The sequence below is a fragment of the Amblyomma mixtum genome, chromosome 3, assembly GCF_055824585.1.
Source record: "Amblyomma mixtum isolate Tamu chromosome 3, ASM5582458v1, whole genome shotgun sequence".
Lineage (NCBI taxonomy): Eukaryota > Metazoa > Arthropoda > Arachnida > Ixodida > Ixodidae > Amblyomma > Amblyomma mixtum.
The window spans coordinates 366,583,761-366,596,367 of record NC_143014.1 but is presented as its reverse complement, the minus strand read 5'-3'; the positions used below and the strand labels follow the sequence as shown (position 1 = coordinate 366,596,367).

General features: G+C 49.4%; 1 pseudogene; it reads right to left on the bottom strand.

Annotated features, from left to right (window-relative positions):
- Positions 1-10,085: 10,085 nt before the first annotated feature.
- LOC149356668 (uncharacterized) lies at positions 10,086-10,607 on the bottom strand (annotated as a pseudogene).
- Positions 10,608-12,607: the final 2,000 nt, after the last annotated feature.

Below are 12,607 nucleotides of genomic sequence, written 5' to 3'. Positions count from 1 at the left end.
AAGCTTGCTGCCTACTTCTGCGAGAACACTTTTAAGCTGGGCTCCTTTTTCTTGTACAAACAAGGAAATTATTTCGCCCCTCGTAGCTTATAAAATGAGATATTTCCGCACTTCCAATTTTTTCCACTTCCCATCTGAAGCGTTAAAAGCTGACTTAGTCATGGTAATTCCGTAGCTAAGATAAGATCAATAATCACACAATGATAGTGGCAGGATTTGAAAGACTATTCTCCATAGGCACCTCGTTACAAAGTAAAAACACATCGGAATATTAAATAGAAGCAATGTATCCATAAACACAGCAACTCAGGAAGAAGAGCGATTAGAAAGATGCATCACCAGCAAGCACAGGAATGATGATGTGCGCGGAATTTAAAAAAAAAAAGCTCACTCTCAAATCGTGCCAACCTGCAAGACTTGGGCGCCAAGATTAAACGCGTTGCCGCCCGTATCACCACCACCGTTGAGTTAATGTCATATATGTACACATTCTTACATACTGCACACTAAAGAAGCGCAGTGTCATGTGTTGCCATTGTTAACACTGCGCGCTAACAGCGCGGCTGATTTCCATCGATAGGACACCACATGCAAAGAATCCTGATATCGCGCGGCTACCGGGTGACGACAAAACAGAACATCACTCCTGTCTTCTGGATGCATGCAAAGGCTCCCTGTTGTTCCCTCCCGGGAGGTCACACTGCTACACGCCGAATGAAGCGCCGCAGGGTAGTACGGGATAAGCTCCAGCCGCCTGTATGCCTACAGCCCCTCGCGACGCTTACAGACACTGAAGTTAGCCAACGCACCGCCAAATGTGGCTCTGTCCAAGGCGCTCTATCACGCTGACGTGCAACTCGCACCCGGCGATTAAGATTGTCCTGATTTTATGGTGTTGATCTCGTTTCTAATCAGTTCTGGTAATTCGCCGATATCCAGACCTGCATCGATGACAGCAAGCATACACAAGTTCTGCAGCGTCGCTGCTAAGTGTAACACGTGCAGGTCCGTCAGCTCCTCTTCCGCCTCAGAGATGTCCTCGAGATGGTCTTCCTCCTCAAGGCTGGGTGGAGGCCCGAAGCCACCGAAGACCAACACCCTCTCTCCAAGCACACAGCAGCCGGGCGAGTGCTTCGCAGACGGGCCTGATCCAAATGGCGTGACTTTAGTCCAGCACGACTTTTCAACGTCATACTTGTGCATGTCTGCAAAGTACGTGTTCAGCATTTCGTTGTAGCCACCGATGATATACAGCTGTCTCTCGTACACGAAGGCACCGTGAAATTCGCACCCCTCCGGGGCCACGCCTTGCACTTGTGGGCGCACCCACGTCGCAGTGGTCGTTTCCAGATAATATAAGCAATTGTCATAAAGGTCGTCGGGTCGTGAGAATTCTGCGTTGCCACCCCAAATGTACATGTGAGTTCCAATGGCTGTCGCCGTGTGGCCGTAGCGCCCGAGGGGGGCCTCTCCGCTCGTCGGGACACGATGCCACTCTAGGGTCTCCAGGTCCAGAAAACGTACGAAGTTAGATGAATCTCTGTCAAATCCACCAAAAATGTACATCCGATGACCAAGCACGCACGCCGAGTGGTTAACATCAGCACTCGGTACTTCGCCCCTCACCTCTGGACGGCCCCATGTCAAGGTTTGGGTATCGAAGCGGTAGAGGCCGGTAACCTCTGGGCTGATGTGCTGTACGCCCCACAGGTAGGCGCAGTGGCCGTAGGCTACAATGCTGCGGCCCACGATGGTAATCGCATGGACTTCGGGAAGTGACCGAGTCTGTATCCTATCCCACCGGTACGAGACGGGGTCGAAGGTGTACACGCCGAGGATGTAGCCCGAGATTTCATCACTGTCCGGGTAGCAGATGTCGAAACATTCGAACGAGTAAACCTTCCCTTTGATGGTGACCGACGTTTCGTTGAGCAGTTCTGGAATGCGGTTGAGCCGGGCCGTCCACGTCGTTCGATGGGAACCAGTTCTTGCGAAAAGGATATCGGGCCGCTTTGTTCCTTTCCAGTCAACGGCCACGCGCTGAAATCAAACCTGGTGGTGGGCGTTACTTGCTTTTCTTCGTCCTTTGTTTCACACTGCGAGCTGCTGGTGCGCCGCCTGCCGGAATCACTGCGTGCTCGGTTAGGTTCATAGCTGCATGCAAAGATGAGAGGAGGAAGACGCGATAGAAGGCTGTCGCCCGAAATGGTACGAGGCGGGGGAAGGGGGGGGGGGGGGGGATACGCGCTTCACAGTGGGCGGCGCATGCGCATGTGAGCTCGAGACTTTTCGTCTTTCCGTTTAACTTTATGCAGAAAGGCAAACCAGGGCAAAACACTGGACGAAGGAAGAAAATGACACACAACGCGTTGACTAGCAGCTCAAATTTAATCCGCCAGGAGCGAAATATCTTTGTTTAGAATGTTGCACCAACGTGCCCGAGCTTCTGCCTTTACCTTGGTTGAGGCACCGTTCGGTGTGAGGACGTCACACACCAGAAGTAATTGGCTGTTAGTCTAATAAACACTTTGTCTTATTTCTTCGCATGCCACAGATATTGCGGGCCATGTACACGCTGAGGGCCTGTAGGAGGACGGAAATTTTCGACCGGAGGCGGAGAGTCCCTGAAGATCTAGCTCGACGTGCGTAACTGGCCAGAAGAAAATTCGAACATCGAAGCTGGGCTTTGAGTGTATATCCTTCGTGTATATTGAGTGTCTATCCTAATGATTTCGTATTTACTAAATGATTGATCGCTGCTCGGAGCCTATCACATCTGTCCCCAAGAAGTCAGGTGAGCGCTCAGCTCGAGCCTCGAAGTGTACTTGTCGTCTGCTTGCGGCCTTTGCAGAAACTCTAGGAGCAAGTGTCTGCGCAGATGACACGCCTTCTGCAAAAACGCCGCCTTTGGAAAACGGCACCAGCGAATGCCGTCCACGAGAAAAGGAAACAGCCGGGGAAACTGAGCACTACTCTTTCAGTTTTCTGTCAAGAACAACTAGAAGCCCTAAGCAACCAGGCAGCGGAGAAACGCGTGAGAAATCGGTGTCGGTACCAATTGCAGCGGGGTGGAAGCTGGAATGATGTAGTCGCGTTTGTCGCTAAACGTCGGTGTTTTGTTTGTGTATACTACACATGGAAAAATTATTTGTGAAAAGTAATTAAATTACACTACTAATTACTATCCTAAAATCGCGCGAATGCAAGTAATTGCTATTTCCAAAAAATAACGGAAATACATTAAATACTTCTGATAAATAATTAATTACTTAAAGATTACTTATGAAGCTTAATGTAACGTCTGAAAGTTGGGCTAGTCGGATTGAACTCTACATCATAGCGCTGAAGAATGAAGACAAGGCAGAAGAGGCCAATACAGGCGCTATCTTTCAACTGAAGGTTTGCTCACGCGAAAAAGGAAATATATACGAACAGGAATAAAGGAAAAAAAATCAAAGGCAATCTCACTCAAGACTAGCTCTCTTGTAGTGCGATATGATGTGAAATGTGCGCTGCCTCATCCAGGCGAGCTGCAGTGCGGACACAAAACTGGGTCTGCAAAAAGCTTTGCTAACTTGTAATTTTTCGAACGGATTTCAGCATTTAAACAATCAAATGTGCGTAGTTATGTGTAAATCACGGGCTGGTACCAACTTTGTTGCGCACAATATTAACATTTATTGACCGCATCTTCTGGGCTTATCAGCGTAGCGGTCCCAGTCGTAGGAACGAGGCGTAAAATTGCTGTGACGGCGGCCGCGACCATACAGCTCCAAACGGTGGCGCCTTACAAGGCACCTGGTGCGGTACCGTGCCGAAAGCCCGGCATCTATATCCGCGGGGCTCCCCACTTGGCTCCGGGGGCGGCCGGACTTCGGCGATTGTTGTAGGAGGGGAGGCCGTTCGCGGACAGCCACTGTGCGATGAAGATCAGCCGCGACACGACGATGTAGCACGTGGCGGCGATCACCGCCAGGACGGCGAAGATGAGGCATGCCCGCGGCATGCTCACCGCGTCCCGCCGTACAGAAGGGAATACGTCGTCCGGGATGGAAGGCCGCGGCGATCGGCGGGGATCATCTCCACTGCGCGGCGGGTCTCGTCCAAGCTCCGTTTCGTCCGCGGACTCCTCCAGCACCCAGTCATTCGCGGCCTCGGGGATGTTCCGGCCTTCCGCCGAAGGACTCCTGTCTTTCGCCGTAGGCGATGCCGTTCGCACCGGGGTCCCCATTGATAGCAGACGGCACATGTGCGTCTTTCCAAGACCACCGCGGGCTTGTTCTCTCGGCGTACCTGGCGCGGATTGCGCACGGCATGAGCTGGCGCCATCCTAATTATCATCCACTTTCTCCGTCCAATAAAAGCCGCGTTCGTTCTCTCGCAAACTGTGGAAATTACCAGAACAGGCTTCCTGGCGGGAAGTCTTCGTTTTCGCACTGTTGCTTACTAAGCCAGTGTACTAGAACGCAAATTATAAAAGGAAGAACACCTTTCGGACGGTAGTTGCATAGTGACCTGATATTCGGCGTCGAAGACGACGACGAAGACGAGATGGGTACAGCGAGTAGAAGCGAGAGACGGAAAGTAATTTTATGAACGAAGAGCAGAAACGAGAAACACATCACAGCGCATCTGGGGTACAAACAAACAAACAAAGAAACAAACAAACAAACATAAGAGTAGTGACGGAAGGAAAAAATAAATAAGCGTAAGATGCCTCTGTGGGCTTTTACTAAACGGAATTAGAATTTTACTTGTACTGGAGAGAGAGAAAATTTTATTAAAGTGGACTTTGACTTCGAAGGTAAAACATCTATTTCGAAAGTCTCAGCGCTGGCTATAATCTCCCACGCGCGGCGGGCCAGCAGAAGTTGCTGGCTGGGCAGGGGGAGGGGCAGCCAGTGGTTCCACGAGGCTCATTGGATGGGTGGTTGGGGGATGCTCACCACACATTCCCAGACCATGACGCAGGGGGTCTGAAAGCCCGCGCATAAGCTACAAGTTGGAGTTGTGTCCGCGAAGAGGCTGGCTCGTCGATTCTGTCGGGAAAATGTCTGTCTGTAGCTGCAGAAATAAGACAGCTCCCTTTCTCGAGAGTGAACGCTGAGAGGAAAGGGGGGGGGGGGGGGGGTCCTCATGGCACCCAGGTGAGTTGTTCTCGTAAAACAAATGTGCGCTCAAAACCTCTTCCGCGCCATGGACGGAAAGGCGTGGTACAGTGGGGTCGCACGCTCGTATTTCAAACCAAATTTTTTTCGTCATCTGAGGAATGTTTTCAATAACCTAATTCTACCAAAAGCCTTTTCGATGCCACGGGTCGCTTGACAATCTTTCTGCGCACGAACACAATTGTTCAGCGCCCCACTAAGATCAAGTTGAGAATTTCTAAAGCGGACCATGCACAAAGGTTGTCGCCTGCTCATGCCGATCCTCCATTTTAGGAGAACTTACCTTCACATTCGTTGTGACCTCCGCTGCGTCAGAGAAGTCCTCAGATACTACAACTCTGAGAGCTGCGTGATCGTCGTCCTCCCAACCTTTCGACTTACTCAGATTGAGTAGCGATCAACGTCTGCAGGACCATCGTAGTCGAAGCCGATGAATCGCCTTTTGTCTTCCAGTACAGCGACCGTTTTGAGGCTTTTATCGTTTGCTCGCGAAAGTGAGAATTCACTTGTTAGCTACCTACAGGAGACCTATATCAGGTGCTCGCTATTCTACCTGTCAGTTTCCCCTTACCCTTGCCCGAGTTCTGTACTTCTGAGTGGCGCAACAGATGAATAATATGTTCCGACGGGCCCAATCGCAAGGGTTTCTGAACACGAATTCGGCATCCACCATCATGAAATGAAAAAAAAAGTCATACTCGAGAAAATTCTACAAACTATCATAGTCCTCTGACCATTGGCACGCATATTTAAGTTAGGAAAGTTGTATAACACGAATGCAAGCGTACTTGGGTTTTAAGACAAGACTCCAAAACCAGGTCCCTGAAACTAAAAGTCTTCATTCACACCCTGTAGATTTAGTTTTGATATTCACAGAATTTTTGATGTCGGAGATGTATTTCGCAACTGAAAGCACAGGCATTCTCCTTGTGGCTAGCAAGGATTTTACTCACCATCATGTTTGCTACCATTATGGATCAACTTCAAATGCGACGGGGCACTGATTGGATTATCTCCTCTGATAACACCAAGAAATTCATTAAATACGTGAGTGGTGTTCTTCAGTATGTTTCTCGTTTGAAACTTGCCGTTCTCTTGACCAAAATTTTAATATTGATTTATTGGCAACGGTAGGTTTCAAAAAAGAAACACTTTGAAGAACACCACTCACATATATAATGAATTTCTTGGTGCTATCGGAGTGGGAACGATTAGCTAACGCAATCAGTGTCCCGTCGAATTTGACAGTTGCTTCATAGTAGTAGCAAACATTCGAAAACATAAGAAAAACTGCGTACATGAGATTAACTTTCGGCAGAACCGAAATAGGCGGCGTGCTGACTCACTTGTCGCAAGTTTTATTACCGTGAAACGCTTGTGTGACTACTGTTTGGGAAGATGGGAAGAAAAGGTCATGTTTTCAAATACAGGTTTGCAAGAAACATTTTCTTACCCTCACCTTTGCCTCTAAATCTCTCGCAATGGTGTGCTAAATGGCCTCCTGGATTATTCTGCATTTGCAGCCTGTTTTCACATGCCCCTTCATTAAAACATATACCAGTCTGTCCAATCTAGAACCTGTCGCAAGTGAGGGCAACTTTCTGCGCAACTCCTGAAACACACTCGCGAACTTATTATCGTGCTCCTTCGTACACGGCGGCCTATTATTTACATTAATCACCAAATGAGCACATACTGCGATGTTTACACAGCGTAGAGAAAACAATCCTGACCCCTCGACGTTACATGAAACGCGATGAATGTAGGGCATGACCTCAACCGCTTCTTTCTTCTCAGTCTCCTTCCGCTCGGTAGTGGAACAGAAGCGCTGCAGTTGCTGATTTTATTATTTTTATCTTTTTTACGAGCAAAAGGGTTTTTCCGGGGCGTTTCTGGCAGTGTTATAATCCTTAATTCTGTTTTTTTCCTTTCATCCATACACGCGCTTTTTCTTGTTACCTTCCTGTCATGCTTGCTTTTATTTTCACCTATCATCTAATGTTTCAATCCTCCATCATGGCCTCTTTACTCCGGTGGGTCGTTGTTTCCCATTCGTTCAACCACTGTGGCTACCACGTTTTATCCTCTCATCTTCGAGTTTACTCTTGATGGTGATGAGTTTTCACGGCGCAAGGTAAAGCGTGGTTAAAGCGCGTCATGGCACAAAGCGACTTTGTCTATTCAAGATGGTGCCACGTACAGACACATTTCCCGAACCATCCACCCAAACCATCGTGGGATGACTCGTCGAGAATGTATCTGGCGTGTACGGCGCGCTGGAGTGCCGTCACACCAGTGTAAATAGGGTGTCGAGAAGCTTGAAATACTGGCCAGCATGCTGTCGGTTGCCTTTAATACGATCTGCTCCTGCTACAATCAGTTACACAAGCTTTGACGAATTCTATCGGCTCAGATTCAACAAAGATACCTATCGGGTGCTTGCAGGTTGTATTTAGAATGTATATCGGGAAAAGAAGACCATGGCTAGCAGGCTATAAAATCAGCGAACATTTAATGCAGCGTCAAAGTGAGAACAGACATCCGGAAATAAGTTATAACTGGCTTCCTTAAGTGATCGCAAAAGACGTAAGTTGTTTCCGGACAAAAACTAAATCGACGCCCACCGCCACATATCTCTATCTACCATCTGCTTTCAAAAGGATGACCAGCAGTGGCTACGCGGCTGACTAGAATTGATCACGAGCTTTATGCCGAAGTGGCGTTAATGCGACTTGCTTGAAGAAACCACCCGGCTGGAGGTGAATCGATTTCAGTGAATAATTCTTCGTTCAGAAAAATTGTTCGCTTTATTATTTACGAAAACGTGGCGGCCAAGAGCGACATGAATATAAACAAAACACTAGCGACTTTCTTGCTTGCGCGAAAATACAGCACTGAAGGAAGGCATTGTTTGCGTATAAAAGAAGAGTTTATTACTGCGTCAAGTAGCGGCGCAGAAGTTGCATCATCACCATACCAGCAAGATGGCTTCGCCGAAGACACTCAGTTTGCTTGAGATGCCGCATCTACCATCGACTACGATGGGTGAGAAGAGATAGCGTAGACCATTTCTCTAATGAAAGGTGGTAAGGGGCGTAGATCCAGCCGTGCATCAATTACCGCAAGTAAGCACAGGTTCTGCAGTGTCGGTGCCAAGTGCAACACGTGGAGATCGGTCAGCGCCCTTTGCTCCTCAGCAACCTGCCCCTCATCCTCGTTGGGTGCGAGCCCAAAGCCGCCGAAGATAAACACTCTTTCACCCATCACTGAGCAGCCATGCCAGTACCTGGGAGACGGTGGTGAGCCCCATGGCCTCACTTCGGTCCAATGCGACGTCACGGGGTCGTACTTGTGCATATCTGCTAAGAAGGTCTTCAGCACATCGCTGTACCCTCCGAAAATGTACAGCTCGTCGTTGAACACGAAGGCTGAATGTCCTCGCCGATACACAGGGGGAACGCCTTGAACCTCTGGGCGCATCCAAGAAGACGTGGTCGTTTCAAAATAGTATAGGATGAGGGAAGGGTCTTCTGGGCTGCCGCCAAAAACATACATGCGGGTCCTGATGGCAGACGCAGTGTGGGAGGCAAGTAGAACCGGAGCCTGTCCGCTGGTGGGGACACGATGCCACACTAGGGTATCCAAGTCAAGGACCCGCATATACGGCGAAGTATCCCAGTCACTTAAGACATAGTCGCGGTGACCCACAACACAAGCTCCGTGGCCGTACATCGATGAGGGCACCTCACCGGACACTTCCAGACGGCTGCATGTCATCGTGTTTGAGTCGAAGCGATAAAGAACACTTGGCCAGCTGTGCGGGCCGCAAAACAGATACGCGCAGTGGCCGTACGCTACAACTGTGCGGTGGGAAATGTCAGTCGGCCTGACGTCGGGAAGTTGCGCCTCCACCACATCCCACCGGTGCGTTGCAGGGTCGAAGATGGAAACGTTGATCAAGTTCCATTCCGTGTAGCTATTGTCGAACGAGTAAACCTTGCCGTTCATGCGTACAGCCTTGTGGGTGACTTGCTCTGGAACACCGTTTAGCCGCACCGTCCACATCCTGCAGAGACACCTCCTTCTATAAGAAACAAGGCCCGGTTATTCCAGCGATGCTGGCGGCATCATGCGGCTTTTTTCTGAAGCAGCGATATCGTAACGTGGCCTCCGCGATCGAAGCGCGCTTTTGCGCCGGCCATCCCATTCGCACGGAGAGAGCGTAATTTGAGAGAGCGGTGTGACCGCTCCTCTCGCCGCACGGTGGCGCGCTTACCCCATGCGCGCTTTCCCTGAGGCGGTCGTGCGTAGACCGCGAAAACGCAGCTGTCGCAGGCCTGTGTGCGATGCGCGCTAGAAAATTACCGCACAGGAGCGTCGGCAAAGAACAAGGTAGCTTGCTGGTATAATATCTTCCTAAATTCGGAAGCAGACTTAGGACCGAGATGAAGCAGATCGTCATAAGAGCGTGTTTTATTTGTGCAGTTGTATATGGCACCAAACATGAATTACTTTACATTTGAGCACAGCGGTCAATTTTAATTTTGCTATCCCTGTAAACGTTAGTTTAGAGCCTTAAATTATATATAGAGATTATAGTTCTTTCGGTTTTCCTGTGTAGCAATGGTATTTGATTTGAACTTAAATGCATCCAATAAACGTTTGCTTTCGGCGTTTGTAGGTATCACTCAATTCCTTTTTCCCTGTCGAATGTTGGGCAGGGCCGTGCACAACAGCCTGCAATGCATAAGGTTTTTTGGCGCATATAGCCTGAACCGAGGAGCATTTACATTTTTTTCTCGCGCGCTGCAAGCAAAAAGGAGGAAAAATAAAATTATTTGAAAATACATAGGATACGCAATGCTTTATTTATGCAGATTAAACCAGATCTATAATGTTTCTCGCATAGTGTTCATTCTAAACACGGAGCACTTTCCCGGGGAGCGGCTTGCTGGCGAGCTTTTTTTCGCGGTATATGCTGCCCTGTATGTGACAGTAGCTCCTACGTCAGATAAGAGTGGCCTCACGAAATTATCGAACACCACAGATACTGTGCTTGCGGCGTGGTCCTCCCTTGCTTTGCAAACAAAAAGGGAGCACTGCTGGATTCTCGAAAGTAATAGCTGCAGCCAGCTGCTGCCGCACGTTGCTTATTTTTATATGCTGCGGGGCAATATCAATAGCCTTCTTAGTGGCCACCAGAACACTGATGAACTCTGATTTTGGGTAGGTTAATCCCTCCCCCTTGACTGTAGGCTAATGAGCCAGCAACGGACTAGACCCATCCGACTGGTGGAGGGCAGGCCAGGAGCTGCACCTTCTACGTTCTTCAAGAGCTCTCGCCACGAACCCTGCTATGTAAGCAATGCTGGCATTTGTAATGCCTGATGGTGGTCGCTGCAGTGAAATAGAAAATGTCCATATAAGCATCCCGACCATGATCCCGACCTAGACATTCTGCAATGTATTGCAAAATTTTCAAATCATGGCATTGTTGCCACTCAGTTATTATAGCCTTAACATAAAGCAAAGTGGTCGCTTTTTGATTGCACTTCATGGGTGGAGTCGGTGTACGAGTGGGCACTCACGAGGCATCGCCTTCAAGGATGTGAAGAAAAAACTCAGCGCGATGGCATGCAATTTAGACGACATGTCGCAAGGTGAAAGCATGTGTTGCCCCCATCAACTCTTAAATTACCACAAAAGCTGCATGCAGAAGACATTCGCAACTGTTTAACAATGTACCTCAGCTTCTTTGTCACTTCAGGCACGAGTCAGAAAAAAACTGCCTGCGTATTCCTAGTCATTCAGCGTCGAAGCGCGCCAACAAAGCTGGTGCAGCGGCTGAAAGCGCAGGCAGTGCCGGCCGGGCGAGCGCCGCTCGATGCTTAGGCTAAGACCGCCACCTCGGGGCGTTTTAGGGAACTAGCAGCATTACACTCTTCTGCTGGGCGAGGCGCCGAATGGGACGGCCGGAGCAACGGCGCGCCGCCGGAGCAGATCGCGGCGGCCACGATCGTAATCGGTCTTCGCGGCGTGAGCGGACTTAGTGCGTTGAAGGGTGACTATTTCCGTTAGATTTTGGAATATGTTGGTCACTTTATGACACTCACACAAATGAGTGCTCGCAAAAGGACATCTACTCTTGCTGTTACCAAGATTAAAAGCGCTTAGCCGTTACAAAGTGCGCATAAGCGGTCAGGAGGGCTCTTCTACCATTACGGGTTTGTTTTAGAGCGAATTACTATCTTGACGCCGCGAGATATGTGGTCAACGCTTTCCAATCGAGAATTTTTTTTAGTTGATCGGTCATGAAAGTCGCATTGATAGGGATTGAATATCTGGCGGCCTTAAAAAGAAACGTGAAACATATATTCCGTAAGTCCTGCGGTTCTCTTTTCTTTCGTTTCGCGCATGTTTTGTTGCCGCCTTATCGTCTACCAGGTGATTGGTATAGGTGTCATGTAGCTCTGGTCTATTCACATCGCGAGCAACAATCACTTTGTTGAACCCCCTCCCCCGTGATCATGAGAATGTGGCGTGAATCGTTGGCATTTCACATATTTATTTCCTGTTTTGGCAAGAAATGCCTAAGGGGGCTGAGATCCTGCAGCTGTTTCTGGTGAAATAGAAACTTGAGATTTGGTCACTGTGCCTTGTACATACACCTCTAAATACGTGGTTTTGAGGAAAGGAAGTGGCGCAGTAACTGTCTAGCATATCTGGGTGGAAGCCCCAAACGCAACCTGAGGGAGCGGAGGAGGGCGGGAGTGAAAGAAGATGGTTGGTTTATGGTTGGTTTATGGGGTTTAACGTCCCAAAGCGACTGAGGCTATGAGAGACGCCGTAGTGAAGGGCTCCGGAAATTTCGACCACCTGGGGTTCTTTAACGTGTACTGATATCGCACAGTACACGGGCCTGTAGAATTTCTCCTCCAAAGAAATTCCAGCCGCCGCGGCCGGGATCGAACCCGCGTCTTTTGGGTCAGCAGCCGAGCACCATAGCCACTGAGCCACCGCGGCGGCAGTGAAAGAAGAGAGAAGGAAGAGCCGTAGTGGAGGATTCCGGATTAATTTCGACCACCCGAGGATCTTTGACGTGCATTTACATCGCACAGCACACGGGCTCCTTTTGTGTTTTCCCTTCATCGAAGTGCAGGCCGCCGCGGCTCGGTTCGAACCCATTATCTCCTGCAGACTAGCCGAGCACGCTAACCTCTGAGCCACCGCGGCGGGTATCTACCGGTTGTGGGAAACGTGTTACGAGCGGAGCGCCGCGGGTGGCAGTTGTTTAAGAGGCGATTTGCAAGGCACAGCGCAAAAGTGTGTTGCAGTTTAACACGAGACGTGATCGGTCGCCTCGATAGAATCGCGCCCTCGTGCAGTGGCCAGCGAAGCTGACCTGTTTGCTCCGCCGCGGGTTTGAAACGCCCTCGTGG